Genomic DNA, 17,910 nt, shown 5'->3' on the forward strand with positions numbered 1-17,910 from the left:
AAATTACATTAAACAAAGAGTGGTGTATAAATTAAAATTAATTGTAAACTAAATAATAATTAAATATTCAAATCTTTTAATAGCTTTTTATTTACAAGTTATATGCATGGGTAATTTTACAGCATTGACAATTGCCAAACATTTTGTTCCACTTTTCCCCCTCCTTCCCCCCATTCCCTCCCACCGAAGGCAGGTTGACCGATACATGTTAAATATGTTAAAGTATAAGTTAAATACAATATAAGTATACATGTCTTAACAGTTACTTTGCTGTACAGAAAGAATCAGACTTTGAAATAGTGTACTATTAGCCTGTGAAGGAAATCAAAAAGGCAGGCGGACAAAAATAGAGGGATTGGGAATTCTATGTAATGGTTCATAGTCATCCCCCAGAGGTCTTTTGCTGGGTGTAGTTGGTTCAATTCATTACTTCTCTATTGGAGCTAATTTGGTTCATCTCATTGCTGAGGGTGGCCACGTCTATCAGAATTGATCATCATATAGTATTGTTGTTGAAGTATAAAATGATCTCCTGGTCCTGCTCATTTCACTCAGCATCAGTTCATATAAGTCTCTCCAGGCCTTTCTGAAATTGTCCTGCTGGTCATTTATTACCAAACAGTAATATTCCATAATATTCATATACCACAATTTATTCAGCCATACTCCAATTGATGGGCATCCACTCAGTTTCCAGTTTCTGGCCACTACAAAGAGGGATAACCCAAACATTCGTGCGCATACAGGTCCCTTTCCCTTCTTTATGATCTCTTTGGGATATAAGCCCAGTAGTAACACTGCTGGATCAAAGGGTATGCACAGTTTGATAACTTTTTGAGCATAGTTCCAAATTGCTCTTCAGAATGGTTGGATGTATTCACAGTTCCACCAATAATGTATTAGTGTCCCTGTTTTCCCACATCCCCTCTAACATTCTGCATTATCTTTCCCTGTCATTCTAGCCAGTCTGACAGGTGTGTAGTGGTATCTCAGAGTTGTCTTAATTTGCATTTCTCTGATTAATAATTACATGGAGCATCTTTTCATATGGCTAGAAATAGTTTCAATTTCTTCATCTGAGAATTGTCTGTTCATATCCTTTGACCATTTATCAACTGGAGAATGGCTTGATTTCTTATAAATTAGAGTCAGTTCTCTATATATTTTGGAAATGAGGCCTTTATCAGAACCTTGACTGTAAAAATATTTTCCCAGTTTATTGCTTCCCTTCTAATCTTGTCTGCATTAGTTTTGTTTGCACAAAAACTTTTCAGTTTGGTATAGTCAAAATTTTCTATTTTGTGATCAGTAATGATCTCTAGTTCTTTGGTCATAAATTCCTTCCTCTTCCACAGGTCTGAGAGGTAAACTATCCTATGCTCTTCCAATTTATTTATATTCTCATTATGTCTAGGTCATGAACCCATTTTGACCTTATGTTGGTGTACAGTGTTAAGTGTGGATCAATGCCTAGTTTCTATCATACTAATTTCCAATTTTCCCAGCAATTTTTGTCAAACAGTGAGTTCTTATCCCAAAAGCTGGGATCTTTGGGTTTCTCAAACACTAGATTATTAAAGTTATTGGCTGTTTTGTCCTTTGAACCTAACCTATTCCATTGATCAACTAGTCTATTTCTTAGCCAATACCAAATGGTTTTTGGTAACTGCTGCTTTATAATATAATTTTAGATCTGGTATAGCTAGGCCACCTTCATTTGATTTTTTTTCATTAATTCCCTTGAAATTCTTGACCTTTCTTTTTCTATATGAACTTTGTTATTTTTTCTAGGTCATTAAAATAGTTTTTTTGGGAATCTAATTGGTATGGCACTAAATAAATAGATTCGTTTAGGTAGTATTGTCATCTTTATTATATTTGCTCAACCTATCCAAGAGCATTTAATATTTTTCCAGTTGGTTAGGTCAGACTTAATTTGTGTGGAAAGTGTTTTGTAGTTTTGCTCATAAAGTTTCTGATTTTCCCTTGGCAGATAGATTCCTAAATATTTTAAACTATCAGTAATTACTTTAAATAGAATTTCTCTTTGTAACTCTAACTGTTGGATTTTGTTACTGATATATAAGAATGCTGATGACTTATGTGGGTTTATTTTGTATCCTGAAACTTTGCTAAAGTTGTGGATTATTTCTAATAACTTTTTAGTAGAATCTCTGGGGTTCTCTAAGTATACCATTATGTCATCAACAAAGAATGATAATTTGGTTTCCTCATTAACTACTCTAATTCCTTTAATGTCTTTCTCAATTCTTATTGCCAAAGCTAGCATTTTTAATACAATATTAAATAGTAATGGTGATAGTGGGCAACCTTGTTAGTGGGATTGGTTGCAGTTTTCCCCCATTACATAGAATGCTTACTGATGGTTTTAAATAGATGCTAATGATTATTTTAATGAAAAGTCCACTTATTCCTATATTCTCAAGTTTTTTTTTTAATAAGAATAGATGTTGGGTTTTAGCAAATGCTTTTTCTGCATCTATTCAGATATCATATGGTTTTTTGTTAAACTGGTTATTAATATGGCTAATTACATTGATAGTTTTCCTAATATTGAACCAGCCCTGCATTCCTGGTATAAATCCTACTTGATCATGGTGTATTATCCTGGGGATGATTTTCTGTAGTCTTTTTGCTAATACCTTATTTAAGATTTTAGCATCAATGTTCATTAGGGAGATTGGTCTATAATTGTCTTTCTCTGTTTTCAACCTGCCTGGTTTAGGTATCAGTACCATGTCCGTGTTATAAAAGGAATTTGGTAGGACTCCTTACTTCCCTATTTTTTTCAAATAGTTTATATAGCATTGGGGCTAATTGTTCTTTAAATGATTGGTAGAATTCACATGTAAATCCATCTGTTCCTGGGGATTTTTTTTTAGGGAGTTGATTAATAGCTTGCTGTATTTCTTTTTCCAAAATGGGACTATTCAAGCAATTTACTTCCACCTCTGTTAATCTGGGAAGCCTATAATTTTGGAGGTAGTCATCCATTTCACTTAGGTTATCAAATTTATCAGCATAAAGTTAGGCAAAGTAACCCCTTATTATTTCTTTAATTTCCTCTTCATTGGTGGAAAGTTCTCCCTTTTTATTTTTAAGACTACTAATTTGATTTTCCTCTCTCTTTTTTCTAATCAGATTTACCAAAGGTTTATCAATTTTATTGTTTTTTTTCATAAAACCAACTCTTGGTTTTATTTATTTATTAGTTCAATAGTGTTTTTTTTTTTACTTTCAATATTATTAAGTTCTCCTTTTAATTTTAGAATTTCAAGTTTAGTAATTGATTGAGGGGTTTTAATTTAGTCTTTTTCTAGCTTTTTAAATTGAAAGTCCAATTCATTGATCTTCTCTTTCTCTATTTTATTCAAATAAGCTTCCAAGGATATAAAATTTCCCCTTATTACTGCTTTGGCTGCATTCCACAAATTTTGGTATGATGTCTCATCGTTGTCATTATCTTGAGCGAAATTATTAATTGTGTCTATAATTTGCTGTTTCACCTAATCATTCTTTAAGATGGGATTACTTAGTTTCCAATTACTTTTTGGTCTGTTTACACCTAACTTTTTGTTGAATGTAGTTTTTAATTGCATGGTGATCAGAAAAGAAAGCATTTACTATTTCTGCCTTTATTTTGTATTTAATTTTGAGATCTTTATGTCCTAATATATGGTCAGTTTTTGCGTAGCTTCCATGAACTGCTGAGAAGAAGTATACTCCTTCGTGTCATCATTCAGTTTTCTCCAAAGATCTATCATTCCTAATTTTTCTAATATTCTATTTACCTCTTTAATTTCTTCCTTATTTGTTTTGTGGTTTGATTTATCTAATTCTGAGAGTGCAAGGTTGAGATCTCCCACTATTATAGTTTTGCTGTCTATTTCTTCTTGAATGTCTCTTAACTTCTCCTTTAGGAAGTTAGATGCTATACCACTTGGTGCATATATGTTTAATATTGATATTGCTTCATTGTCTGTAGTACCCTTTAGCAAAATATAGTTTCCTTCCTTATCTCTTTTAATTAGATCAATTTTTGCTTTTGCTTGATCTGAGATAAGGATGGCTACCCCTGCTTTTTTGACTTCACCTGAAGCATAATAAGTTCTGCTCCAGCCGTTTACCTCTCTGTATGTATCTCCCCATTTTAAATGTGTTTCCTGTAAACAATATATTCTAGGGTTCTGACTTTTGATCCAGTCTGCTATCTGCCTCCACTTTATGAGAGTTCATCCCATTCACATTTACGGTTAAATTTACTAATTCTGTATTTCCTGCCATCATAATATCCCTGGATTGTGTTTTTCTTTTTCTTGCCTCCCCCTTACACTCTTCCCTAGTATTAAACTTATGGACCCCACTTGTGCCACATAGCTCTCCCTATTTAGGATCCCTTCCTCCTCCCTTTGAATCCCTTCCCCTTTCTTATACCCTTCCCTTATTACTCTTTCCTTTTCCCTTTTCTTCTCCCACTTTTTAATGAGATGAGAGAAGAGTCTCTGTAAAATAAATGTCAATTATTTTCTCTTTGAGCCAACTGTGATGAGAGTAAGATTCACACAATGTTCTTCCCCCTCTCTAAGTTCCCTCAGATATGATAGGTTTCCTTTGCCTCATCATTGCATATAGTTTCCCTCTTTTTATCTCCCCTTTTCCCTTTTTCTGACACTGTCCCCTTTCCATTTCTACTTCCCTTTTTTATGTTATATCAGTCAAATCAAATTATACATGTGGTTTTTATGTATATCCACAACAGAAATACAGTTCTCAAGAGTTCTTTTTACCTTTTTCTGCTTATCTTGAGTTCTATGATTGAAGATCAAATTTTTGTTTAAATCTGTTTTTTTTTCTTAGAAACAAATGGAATTCCTCTGTTTCATTAAATGTCCATCTTCTTCCATGGAAAAAATGCTCAGCTTAGCTGGGTAGTTTATTCTTGGCTGCATTCCAAGTTCTTTTGCCTTTTGGAATATCAAATTCCAGGCCCTTCGATCCTTTAATGTTGAGGCAGCCAGCTCTTGAGTGACCATTATTGTGGCACCTCAGTATTTGAATTGTTTTTTTCCTGGCTGCTTGTAATATTTTTTCTTTAGTCTTATAGTTCTGAAATTTGGCCACAATATTCCTTGGAGTTTTATTTTAGGGTCTTTTTCAGAAGGTGTTCAATGAATTCTTTTGATGCTTATTTTACCTTCTGGTTCTATTACTTCTGGGCAGTTCTCTTTGATGATTTCCTGTAAAATAATATCTAAGCTCTTTTTTTCATCATAATTTTTGGGTAGTCCAATGATCCTCAGGTTATCTCTCCTAGATCTATTTTCCAGGTCTGTTGTTTTTCCAAGTAAATATTTGACTTTTTTTTCTAATCTCTCATTTTTTTGGTTTTGTTGACTGATTCTTGATGTCTCAATAAATCAGTCATTTCTATTTTTTCAGTTTTTATTTTTAGTGAGTTATTTTCTTCATTAGCTTTTTTTACTTCTTTTTCTATATGTCCAATTGAGTTTTTAAATGAGTTGTTTTGCTGGGACATTGATGCTTTGTTGGTGGAGTTGTGAACGAATCCAACCATTTTGGAGAGTAGTTTGGAACTATGCTCAAAAAGTTATCAAACTATGCATACCCTTTGATCCAGCAGTGTTACTACTGGGCTTATATCCCAAAGAGATTATAAAGAATGGAAAGGGACCTGTATGTGCATGAATGTTTGTGGCAGCCCTTTTTGTAGTGGCTAGAAACTGGAAACTGAATGGATGTCCATCAGTTGGAGAATGGCTGAATAAATTGTGGTATATGAATATTATGGAATATTACTGTTCTGTAAGAAATGACCAACAGGATGATTTCAGAAAGGCCTGGAGAGACTTACACGAACTGATGCTGAGTGAAATGAGCAGGACCAGGAGATCATTATATACTTCAACAACAATACTAGATGATGACCAGTTCTGATGGACCTGGCCATCCTCAGCAACGAGATCAACCAAATCATTTCCAATGGAGCAGTAATGAACTGAACCAGCTATGCCCAGAGAAAGAACTCTGGGAGATGACTAAAAACCATTACATTAAATTCCCAATCCCTATATTTATGCCCACCTGCATTTTTGATTTCCTTCACAAGCTAATTGTACAATATTTCAGAGTCTGATTCTTTTTGTACAGCAAAATAACCTTTTGGTCATGTATACTTATTGTGTATCTAATTTATATTTTAATGTATTTAACATCTACTGGTCATCCTGCCATCTAGGGGAGGGGGTGAGGGCTAAGAGGTGAAAAATTGGAACAAGAGGTTTCGCAATTGTCAATGCTGTAAAGTTACCCATGCATATAACCTGTAAATAAAAGGCTATTAAATAAAATTTAAAAAAAAGGAAAAAAAATAAATGAGTTGTTTTGCTCTTTGGAATTTTTTTCCATTTCACTATTTTTTTAGTGAGTTATTTTCTCTTTCCAACTCACAAATCCTACTTTCTTGGGAATTCTTAACTTTTTCCAATTTATTAATTCTGTTTCCCTGCACTTCTTGGAAGTTTTTTACCTTTTCCAATTCACATTTCAGGAAGTTGTTGCTTTCTTGCATAGCTTCTCTTTTCTTTCCCCATTTTTCTTCTAGTTCTCTTTTAAGGAGTCTCTTCTAGGAGAGCCTTTTGTGTTGGGGACCAACAATTGTTTGGAGACTGTCCACTATTAGTCTCCTCAGGGTTGAAAACCTGCTCTCTTTCTGTATAGAAGCTATCGATATCCTTTTGATTTTTTTACTCATTTTGTTAAAGCCTGTAAGGTCTCTCTTCAGGGCCATCAAGTTACCTTTTTCTTCTGCAGAGCAAGGATAGCAGGGAGGCACAGGAGTGCTCTGGGAAAGCCCCATAAAAGCCCCATACTGCAGCATGTGGCTGCAGGGCTTTGTTTGAGTCACTTCTGGTTTTGGGTGGTTAAAGCCAGATCTTGTTAGGTTCTGGTATTTTTAGAGTACCCTCTGCCTTTGGCTTTAATTTCTCTGCTGTTTTACTGCTTTATAATTAAGGCAGAACAACTAGCCTATGGCAGAGTCATCTCTAACCGCAGAGGTCACCCCCACCCCTGGTCTGCTCCCAGATGCTAGTCTCTCCCTGCCTGTGCTGGTTTGTTCCTGGCCCCTCACACAAACCTTTCCTGGCAATCTTCCAGATTATCTTCAGCTGTTAAATTGTTGTGCTTCTAAACTTCGTGGATTTTGCCAGTCAAGTGCTATTTTTGAGGCTGAATTTAATATTGGTCATGAGAGCATGAGAGGAGCTTAGAAAGTCACGTGAACCTTCTCTGTTATCTTGGCTCTGCCCCTAAATATTCAAATCTTAAAGAATCTCAAACAACAAATCATAGAAGCAATCAAACAATCAAAGAGGATGACAATAATGAGACAACACAATAAAATTAAAGGGATGCAGTTGAATTTAGGGATAATTTTATACCACTCAATGCTTACACAAATAAAATAAAAAACAGATCAATGAAATGGAAATGCAATTAAAAAAAACAACAAGCCATTTCCTCATTGATGAACAGGCAAAGAATATGAAAAGATTATTTTCAAATTAAAAAAAAGTTATCTCTAGGTACATAAATAAGTGCTCTTAGTCACCATTAATTAGAGCAATGTATATTAAAACAATTATGAGATATCTGATTCGTATTAGATTGGCTAAAATGACAGAAAAAGAAAAGAATAAATTTTGCAGAGGATATGGGAAAATTGGGACACTACTATACAATTGTGAATTGACCCAACCATTCTGGAGAGCAAGGGAATCCAACTTTACATACATTTCAATCTAGAAATTGCTACTATTAGTTCTTTATCTCAATCAGACCATAAAAAGAAAGAAAAGACTTATGTGTACAAACTCATTTATAGCAGCTCTTTTTGTGGTGCAAAAGAATTAGAAATTGAGGGATTACCCATCAATTGAGGAGTGACTGAACAAATTATGGTATGTGAATATAATGAATTACTATTCTGCTACAAGAAATTACTTGAAGGCAACTTTGGAAAAATTTGAAAACATTTACATGAACTGATGTGAAGTTAACAGAACCACAAGAACATTGAAGATTGTAATAACAATATTGTGTGATTATTAAGTGATTGACTTAGTTCTTCTCAACAAAGCAATGATCCAAGACTCATAATGGAAAATATTCATATCCAGAGAAAAAAACGATGGATTCTGAGTGCATAATGAAAAATTCTAGTTTCATTTTTAATTTTTTCCATGCTTTTTTCTTTTGTTCTGCTTCTTTTACAACATGAAGAATATGAAATTATGTTTATATGAATGTACTTATATAATCTATATCATATTGCTCCCTAGGGTAGTAAGAGGGGAAGGAAGGAAAAAGAAAATTTGGTACTTAAATTTTATTTTAAAAAGTTGTTTTTAATTGTTTTCACATATAATTGAAAAAAATAAAATAAGGTTTAATTTTTTGTGTGTGAGGCAGTTAGGGTGTAGTGACTTGCCCAGGGTCACACAGCTAGTATATGTTAAGTGTGTGAGAGTAGATTTGAACTCAAGTCCTTTTGACTTGACTAATGCTCTATCCACTGCACCATCTAAATGCCCCAAATATTTAATTTAAAAAATTAAATTAAAAATTTAATGTATATGACATATATCATCTTCTTATGTAGATTACCAATTCAGAAAAGATGGACCACTCATTTGTCAAGAATCTCTATGGGTATTTAAATGTTTACTACATGTATATTATATATAAATTCATGTTTATATGAAATGTGTGCATGGAGATTGTATGCATATGTATGCATATGTTCAAACACATAGGCTTTATTTTATTTTGTTTTGTTTTTTTTTAAGATTGGATCTTTCTACTTCATGGAGACTGGAAGTAAAAGAGCTACATATCAGTCTAATTTTATTTGTTGAGGAGCTTTAATCTATTCTTTTTCTAGCCTGGTCTGGTTTGCCCCTCCAGAGACTACTTGGTGGCCTCCCAATCTCAAGTGTCACAATATTGAAGTTGTACTTAGTGAGGAAACCAGATTGACATAGTCCACTGTAGCTCAGAATTCTTGAGTTCAAAATATCCTCCTGAATAGTTGCAATTATAAATTTGTACCACCATACTTAGAAATATCCAAATAATTTTCATGAATTTAAAGTATTTCTAAGATTCTTTTAAATAATATTATTTTATTTCCCTTTGTGCACTGAATGGCCCCAAAACATAACTTATATGTTTCATCATGTGTGTATCTATCTATCTATCCTATCTATCTTTCTTTCTTTCTTTTTTCTTTCTTTCTTCCTATCTCTCTATCTAATGTTCCTGCTTTCTCTTGGGCTCTTCTCAATGCCTAGAATGCATGTCTTCCTCATTTCTACTTTTTATTTGTTCATATAGATATATAGATATAGATATATGTATAAAGACAGACTATATTTAGCAATATACATATCTACTTCTCCCTCTCTAAAATATAAGTTCCTTGAGGGCAAAGACTACTTTACTCTTGTATTTTCAAACCTCATTATATTGCACAATTTCTGGAATATAAGCATTTAAAAATAGTTGTTGATGGATTTATTGAGTGGATAATATCTTTTTTCTCCCTAAACTATCTACTATATATTCTCTTGCTATACATTTCTATGTATTCTTGGAAAATTTTTATTTCTCTTATTTATTTAGCATACTATTTTAAAAATTAATCCTTCTGAACTTTTCTGTAGATTCATGGAATTCTTACATTGTTATGGTGGGAAGACTGAAAAAAAATCATCAAATTTCATATAATTCTTTCTGTTAGTTTGAGTTATTACTCATTTCTTTTTCTGTAAAGTAATTGTTCTTTATAATGTTCTTTTTTTAGATTTTTTCCTTATGTATTCTTCTTGGTAAGCTTTTATGTTTCTTCAGCAGACTTTTCTTTTTTTTTGTAAAATTGCTGCAACCATTCTCATCATCATTTACTATGTTTCCTGTTTGCTTTGAGACAGTTCTAGAGATTTTGAGCCTTCCACCAAATTCTGATGACTATTTTATTATTGTTTTTTTCCAGTTGGATTTAGGTGAGATCTGTGGTAGTTTGAGATAGAGCAAACAGTATTAGAGGGCAATGTCAAAAAGTCATAGCGATTAGATCTATCCATCATTATTCTCAGCTTCACTTGTTTGGGCTCCAGTATTCTCTTAATTTCAAATTTTCTTTAATTCCTATAATGTAAAGTTCATATTCATGATTTCCAAGCTCTGAAGGGTTTCAGCTTTCCTGAATATAATGCTGAGAAGAATCTGAGTGAAGCTTCTGTATTTTGGATGCTTCTTTATGTTCTCAAATCTACCTATTCCCTGCTTTATTAGAGAGTTACAACATGGTAGTATTTCTGGATCCTAATCCTCTTCACTGTCATCTAATTGCTTCAATGCTTGCCATTGTAAGAATAATTCATTTCACCAGTCCCCAATATAGTGAGAGATTACATTGGAAATGGGTACATTTAGGATAAAGAAATAGTAAAGTCTAAAACTGGGGCTTTTCTCCTTCTGAATTATACTTCTATAAGTACAATGTTTTCTCCTTCCAGAGATGAACTTTTACACCAATCCATATATAAGCTTCTAACAGAACCAACGATGATATGATCCCAGCAAACTGCTAAAGGTTTAAATCAAAGTGGATACCTAAAACCATAGATACCAAAGAGGCCAAGAGAGTTCCTTTTGAATGCAGAAAAAGGATTCATATGAGCTGGGTGAGGGGTACAAATGAAGTGGAAGAATTGGGAAAAGAAAGACCAATAGCTATGGATTTGTGAAATGATCTTATATTTAATCTATAGCCCATCTGCACCCAGCAAGAGGACTGTGGGAACTCTGTTTGGATCACAAAATAGTATTTTCACTCTTTTTGTTGTTATTTGCTTGCATTTTGTTTTCTTTCTCATTTTTATTTTTTTGATTGATTTATCTTGTGCAGCATGTTATTTATGGAAATATGTATAGAGAAATTTCACATGTTAAACTTAGATTAGATTACTTGTTATTTAGAGAAGGGATTTGGCAGAAGGGATGGAAAAAGTTAGATCACAAGGTTTTGCAAGGGTGAATGTTGAAAATTATCCATATATACATTGTGAAAATAAAAAAAGTTTCAATTAAAAAAAAAAGAAAATCACTTTAGTTGTTCAATCGAGGATGGATTGAAATGGGGAGACTTGAAGCAATTCTTGAAGCAAGCAGAACCATTGGAGAGCTATTACAATTATCAAGGCCACAAGGTGTTGAGGTCCTTCACAAGAGTGGTGACAGTGTCAAAGGAGAGAATTGGGAGTATTAAAGAGATGTTGCAAATATAAAATTGATATGACTTGGTGACAATTTAGATATGATAGTGAGAGATAGGGATCAATGATGACTTTTAGATTGTGAGTATGAGAGACTGTGAGGATTATTTTTCCCTTTTAGAGTAATACAGGACAGGTAGAGAATTGGTGTTTTGAACAAATATGATTTCTGTTTCAGATACATTGAGTTGAAAATATTTACTGGATATCCAGTTCAAGATATCTGAAAGGCAGTTGGGGGTATGAGATTGAAAGCCAGCAGAGTGGTGGGGGCAGGAAAGATAGATATGAGAATCTTTAAAAAGTTTACTTATACTGCTTTCCTAGACTATGTTCTGGTCTATGAGAAACTACAATTATTGTTTTCTGCCCTGAACTTTTTGAACTTTGGCCAGTTTTGCTGGATTCCCTGCTGTCTTATGCTCTAGTGTCCTTGTGTTTCTTCTCACCCTGGAACTGAAACTCGCCATTATGAGCAATGAAACAGATTCCTTTACCCAGTGCCAATAAAATGTCACAATTAATCTTCTGACCAGTTGTTTGGCCCCTTGTATTCTGAGGTCTCTAGATGTTGCTTTTATACTGCTAATTCAGGCTCCACTAAGCCTGCACTGGTTTTTAGGGAACCTATCCTCCTGCTTGCTTGAAAAGATACCACCTGTGCTCCAATCTTACTCCAATGGAAGATACCTTTACTTTTAACATTCTAAGCCATTTTATACTGGAAAATTGCTTTACCTTGCCCTTTTGTTGGTTGTACAACTCCAGAATTTTTGAGACATTATTTTAGATTATTTGGAGTGAAATTTGGTAGAGCTCAGTTGAGTCTGTGACTTTACTGTGCCATCTAGGTTCCACCACATAAGTATGTCTCTTTGACAATTCTTGTATATTCATTGTAGAAATGGAATTTAGTGGCAGTGGGGTCAAGTCCTGGATATCAAGCTTATGAATTTGCTTGCTTCTTCCAACAATGTAATAGTAAATAGAACTGGAACACCATATTCCCTAAACTAATTATACATAAAGGAACAGATAGATTAATTGTGGTGGTTTTTCAGGGGAGAACAAAATGACTGAACCTATGCCCTTCAGTTCACATTTCCCACCTAACTTTGAAAAAATTGGGAGCAGGGGGCAGAGAATACTTTAAAGACAGGCCTCTTTTTGAATCACACAAGGATATCCCCTTGCAAAATATGGGAAAAATACAGTGCCATCAATACAAAAAAATCCCAGATAAAACAGAGTAATATTTAACTTTTATATCTTTTACCAAAAACACTTTCTACCATTAGTTTTCTCATGTGTAATTTGGTCATGTTCTACTATATGTGAAAAATATATTTTTTATTTTTTTTTACTATGTTCCAGAAAAAATAAAAAAGGCTTTTTCTCTCAGTGAAGGTGAAATTTGTGCATCCCTTGAGGGACTAAAGGAAAAGAGAAAGGTGGAAGGAGAAGTTGAAAAGCAAAGAATAAGTTCAAATTGCTGATCTATGTGGTCTGTCTAAATTTAACCCAAGGGATCATCTATTCATATTGTCAGAAGTAAAAAGTTCTTGGGAAGGAAGAAAGACAGTTCAAAAATGATAGGAAAATCCCAAGCCAAAGATGGCAAAAAAAAAAAAAGAGAGAATGATAATATTTTACGAATAGAACTTTATCCCAAAGGGCTTTTTTAGATCTTAGATACATATAGTTTTTCCAGCACTAAGTAGACATTTTGACATGAAAGGAATCAGCCTAATATATCTTACAATAAGAATAAAAAGATGCATTTTAAAGTGAAGGTTCCACATTTAATTTTTTGACCCAAGTCCACAATTTACTTGCTGTATGACCTTAGACACATTGATTAATTTGTCTGAACCAGTTTTTTAATTTGTTAAATAGGATTAACTATAATTCTAAACTTACTCCTCAGGGTTTTTGTTTTGTTTTGTTTTTGTGAGCATGATTTGTGATAATCCATATAAAGGATCTTATCATAAAATACTAAAAACTATGTTTTACATATTAATACTACAAAAAAAAGAATTGATTGACCTGATACATTAAAGTTGGTTGAAGGATAGTTACATGCCTTTTTATTCCTTTATGCTGTATAAACAGACTAACTTTTTTGGACCCTTTTTTGTTTAACTGCATATATATATATATATATATATATATATATATATATATAAAATTTAAAGCAAAAAACTTAAAAGTGTCACTTCTAACTGATGAATTAAGAAAAAAGGAGTATACATATACACAAATATATAAGCATATATATAGCTATATATGTTTGCATGTCTATAGGTATATCTACATATATATATACATATTATGTGTGTGCATCTATACACATGTAGTTGAATAATTTTAGAATACAACAAACCATAATCAAATATGATATATAAAAAACATGATAGTGTCCTGTGTGCTGAATCTCAAAAGATTGAGGTTATTTAATGATAATAACTCTGTTCTGTATCTTTAAATGAGTCATAAGTATCTATATAGAAGACAGCAAAATGACTCTTTAAAAAATGTGCTGGGCCTATAGTCAGAAAGATTCAACTTCAAATCTGATCTCAAACACTAGCTGTATGACCCTGGGAAAGTAACTTAATTTCTATTTATTTTAATCTGCTAAAAATCTACTAAAAAGGAATCAGCAAAACAACAAAACCCAATGATCCATGGGGAAACAGAGTCAGACAATGAGAGAGAGAGAGAGAAAAAAAAATAGGAAAAAGATGTAGCATGTGTTGGTTTCTATTTAATCTCCTTAGTTCTTTTTCTGGATGTAGATGGCATTTTCTGTTCAAAGTCTACTGGAATTGCTGTGAATCACTATATCACTGAGAAGAACCAAGTCAATCTTGCTGATGCTGTGTGCAATATATTCCTGGTTCTCCTTCTTTCGCCCAGCATCAGTTCATGTAAATCTTTCCAGGCCTTTCTAAAATCAGCTTGTTATCATTTTTTAAAATGGAACAATAACAATCCATTACTTTCATGCCAACACTACTTCAGCCATTCCTTAATAACAGACATCTACTAATTTTTCAATTTTTTCCTATCACAAAAAAAAATTCTACAAACATTTTTTGCACTTGTGGGTCCTTCTCCCTCCTTTATGATTTCCTTGATATACAGATCCAGTATTGTTATTGAGAGATCAAAGGGTATGCAAAGTTTTATATCACTCTGAGCAGAGTTTCAAATTGCTCTCCAGCATGATTGGATCTTTCACAATTCCATGAACAATGCATTAGTGTCCCAGGTTTCCCTTATCACCTCCAACATTTGTCACTATCTTTTTCTATCATTTCAGTCAATCTACGTGGTTTGAGATGATACTTCAGAATTGTTTTAATTTGCATTTCTCTAATCAATAATGATTTAGAGGATTTTTTCATATGATAGATGGCTTTAATTTCATTATATTCAGATAATTTCTTTAATCAATAGTGATTTAGAAGATTTTTTCATATGACTATAGATGGCTTTAATTTTATCATCTGAAAATTGTGTTCATATTCTTTGACCATATATCAATTGGAATGACTTATATTATAAATTTGATACAATATTTTATATATTTTAGAGATGAGAAATGAGATACAGGCTGGAAATTTTCCCCTTAGCTTTGTACTTCCCTTTTAATCTTGTTTCTAAGTTGGATTTATAGTGCAAAACCTTTTTAATTTAATGTAATCAAAGTTGTCCATTCTTGCATTCTCAAGAGGAGACAGAGGAAGAGGAATTATGAAAGAATGTCCACTCTCTATCCAAATATTATGTTATCACTTCCATGAATGACATTTCCAGCTATAGGAGAATCTTCCTGCTACTTGAACATTAGCTCCTGCTCATACCTAAACCACTTCTGGCTCCCCTTGCTATTATAATTTGTGTACAATGAACATTTCTGTCTTTGACTTCCTAGACATGATACCCAAAAATTTACAAAGATTTTTGTTATTTACTCTTATTATATTAATAGGATCAAATTTCCATAGCCTCTCTCCTATGATCTGGGAATATCTTTTGTCATCTTTGCTAACTTACTGGAGATCAGGTAAAAGTGGAATACCCTTGACTCCTGAATTTGGTATGAACTTTCATATGATTGTTAATAATTTGCTTTTTTGATAAATGTTTGTTCATATCCTTTGAACACTTACTCATTATTGAAAAATTTACTTTTTTATTATTTCATGATGCATATTGGAAATTATATCTGAAATATTTGTTTGAGATACATGTTTCTCTTCTTTTGCTAGATGGATTAATTTTCTTTAAGAAAAAAGTATTTTGAACTCATGTGATCAAAATTATTTATTTTATACTTTGTAATAAACTGTATTCTTTGGTTAAGAATTCTTTCCTAATAGTGATGGAAGATTCATTTGTCCATTTTGAAATCATTGTTGTATATACCATAAGTTGTTGAAGTAAATTGAATTTTCACCAGACCACTTCTGCTTTTTCCAATAATAGTTAAAATAAGGAGTTTTCTCCTGGTGATATGTGATCTCAAGGCTATTGAACACTTTCTTTCTAATCTGATTAAATATCTTCTTGTTCATGCTTCCACATTATTTTGCTTCATTTTTTAATTATTTATATATTCCATTCTGTCTAAATTAGTTGAACTAATGTTCTTAATGGCTTTCTCATGGTGGAGATTTAGGTAATCACCTAAACTGCACTGTTGAAATATTATGAGTTAGAAACTGAAGTTTAATTAATACTTTTCCCTTCCATAGGACTGATATTTCTTCTCTTCTGATTGGTATTTTATTGCAAGTTCTCTCTCCCTAATAAATATTCAGCCTTTTTGTCTTCTACAAACCCAGTGGTTTCTCCTGTTTGGGGCATGAAATTGAAGGTATGTTTTCTTCCTTTAGGAAAAAATAAGTAGCCTCAGAATTAAGGAGAAATTATAAAATTATTAATTCAGTATGTGTACATGCTGGAATATATGTAGGGGAATGATAAATTCATATTGTTTAGTTTTCTAATTTTTAAAATACTTTTATCAATGTAGAGGTGTTTGACACATTTTTCTCTCGTAACTACAATTTTAATATCATTTATTTATTTGAGGGAGGTAATTATATAGATAGTTATAGAAATATTAGCAAAGCTAAACCTTGTAACCAGTCTTCTTACATTGTAAGTTTGATATTATTCAGAGTTCATTACAGTGATTCCAATTTTGTCTGTTAAATCTAAATGGGCTTGAGTTGTGACCTTCATTGGGGAAGGATTTATATAACTAAGACCATGCATTTATTGTTATGTCCATCCCAATATATGTATCTTTCATTTTTACTTAGATATTAGAAATTAAAGTTAATGATTAAATTCCAAGTAAATAATTATAATGTAAAATATTTTTACTTGGAATCCTTGATCTTTAGAACCCTTTGTTCCTTAGTTCCAGGACCTATTTATAAATGTCACTTAATTTAATCATTACTTGTAAAGAGATTTCATTCTGTTTTTGTCATCAAGAATATCACCAATGTTTACAATTGAGTGTACTGTGTATTGTAAACTGTCTTACAGCAATTCAAAATTGGATTCTAGTTAAAGTGCCTATACATTTGGGGAGAAAAGTCTTGTGTTCTTAGCTTGTTATTCATTTGCAAGATATAGATTTCTTTAACTTACTGAAGGGAATGCCTTCCATAATAATCCCTCTTCATAAGAGTTAATATCACTTAAAAATAAAAATCTTCAAAGACTTTTATCTTATCATTTGATGAATAAAATGATTTCATTAAGTAAGTTAGTAAATAAATAAATAAATAAATAAAGTCAAGGATTAAAAATGGAAATACTGAAAAATGATGCTCTGTATGAATAATATATTTATGTTTTATTTAATTGAAAATGAATGACCTTAGTAACAGTCCCAAAATATATTAGTATACCACCATGAGAAAGTTGGATGTTAATTATTAAATCACTGAATAGGAGAATTGTAGATGTAGAACATGTCTTCTATAAAACCTTTAAATGGCTTCTTTAGAAATATAAGAATAAAAATATGTTGATGGATATAATTTTGTTAAAATGGATCTTAATTGACTTTTCTATATATAGATAAGGTCAAAATGAAGACTAATGCAATTTTTAAACTCAGTGTTTGAATCATGTTGTTTTTTCAGTCATTTAATTAGACAAAGGATCATTGTATAAAATTAAAACTAACAATCACTAATATACTAACAAAACACTTTCTTTATGTTATACTAAATTAATGACACTTATTCCCTGAAAAAGAAATTAGAGGCTTGTTCTCTATTACAGATAAAAAATCATATTTCAATATTAAATTGACTATTTATATCATGAATGCCAAAAAAAAAGTCATTTAGGTTAAAAAAAAAAAAACAAGCCTTTTCAAAGACTCTACTCCAACAAGAAATTTCTTATGCATATTTTAAAATCATACTAGATTTCTTGATACATGAATCCACAGAGATTGTTATTTAACTACCAACTGATTATGAACATTAAGTGA

The sequence above is a fragment of the Sarcophilus harrisii genome, chromosome 5 (assembly GCF_902635505.1).
Source record: "Sarcophilus harrisii chromosome 5, mSarHar1.11, whole genome shotgun sequence".
Classification (NCBI taxonomy): Eukaryota; Metazoa; Chordata; class Mammalia; order Dasyuromorphia; family Dasyuridae; genus Sarcophilus; species Sarcophilus harrisii.